This window comes from Pteropus alecto, unplaced genomic scaffold (genome assembly GCF_000325575.1).
Source record: "Pteropus alecto unplaced genomic scaffold, ASM32557v1 scaffold213, whole genome shotgun sequence".
NCBI classification, from domain to species: Eukaryota; Metazoa; Chordata; class Mammalia; order Chiroptera; family Pteropodidae; genus Pteropus; species Pteropus alecto.
In genome coordinates this window covers 5,917,527-5,918,954 of record NW_006434829.1, presented here as the reverse complement: position 1 = coordinate 5,918,954, position 1,428 = coordinate 5,917,527, and the positions used below count along the sequence as shown (strand labels likewise).

The following is a 1,428-nucleotide window of genomic DNA, read 5'->3' as shown; positions in this document are numbered from 1 at the left end:
AAATCCCAATTTATCCAGGTCACCATCCTTCTCCCATTCAGCCTATGTGACCAGGAGAAGTTAATTCTCACACACACTTCATTATTGAGAATCAAGAGATCTCGATTACTGTTAGCCAATCACAGCTATCCCATCTTCCTTGCGAATGATTAGACTCAGGATCTAAGTTTAAGCCAATCTGTATATAGCATCCTCCTGGAGACTGCAACTGGTCCAGGAATAAGCATATAACTGACAGTGGCCTAATCAGACAGAAAGGGGGACTTATAGTCCAGGAGTGCAGGAGAGATGCTTATTCAAGCTCCATGGACGGGAATAGGGAAGTATGTTGCCCTTGTTTTGCTAGCAGCCCTCTTGTAACCAAGAGGAAAGCCAGTGTGAGATCAAAGCCAACACATAATGGAGGGAAGAGTCAAGAGAGAATTGCACAAGAATGTAGCTGGAACTCTAATCGTACCATGCCTGAAATCCCCCTTGGCTCTGCACTTCGTGTTAAAGGAATGAATAGTTTTCTTATTGTTTAAGCCAATCTGGATTGCAATTTCTATTACTTACAGCCAAAAGCATGCTAAATATGAATAGAGGGTAATTATGTGTAATCTGGAGGCAAATCCCCCTGAGAACAAGAAGCAAGACCTAGAAAGCTGTCAGAAACCAAGGTGGTACCTCTCTCTAGCCCACTCGCTCTCGCTCTCTCTCTCTCTCTCTCTCTCTCACCACCTGATCTCTCAACCTGGCCTCTTATTTTTAAAGACTCTCTTCTCTGCTCTCCCCTCTTCCAATCAGCTTGTTTCTCAAAAATTCCCATTTTGGAACCCATTTTTTAAAAAAATCAGTGTCCTAATCTCAAGTTCCTAGGAAGAGAATCCAATTCACCCAGTCTGCATTTGATTTCCACTGTTGACCCAATCACGTGGGCCAGGAGGCCATGATTAAGTGGCATAATAGCCCCTCTGAAGGGACTGTGAAAATAATTCTCAAAAAATGGGGCACAGGCAGGGAGGGCACAGGGGTATAATGGAGAGAACACTAGACAAGGTGTTAAAGCATCCAGGTTCTAAGTCTATGGCCATGCCACCCTGAACAAGCCCGATCCTGTCTGATCTCAGAAGCTAAGCAGGGTTGGGCCTGGTTAGTAGTTGGATGGGAGACCCCCTAGGAAGACCAGGTGCTATAGGCGTAAAAAATGAAAAATAAGGGATTATAAACTGACAAGGTTCTTGCAATCTGTGAGGTCAACTAAGGGTTGCCTTGTCTAAAAAAAAACAAAAAACAAACAAACAAAAAAAAAACCCATCCAGGTTTTAGTTCTGGCTCTGTCACTGATTTGCTGTGTGCTTTTAAAAAAGTCAGTTGACCTCTCTGAGCATTAACTTCTTCAGACTGCCAGGGCCAAATTAAGGATTTTAAAGCCTGAAAAGAGTATAA

At 43.2% G+C, this 1,428-nt stretch overlaps 1 pseudogene; it reads left to right on the top strand.

Annotated features, from left to right (window-relative positions):
* Positions 1 to 1,061: 1,061 nt before the first annotated feature.
* On the top strand, positions 1,062 to 1,180 carry LOC112478390 (annotated as a pseudogene).
* The last annotated feature ends 248 nt before the right edge of the window (positions 1,181 to 1,428 follow it).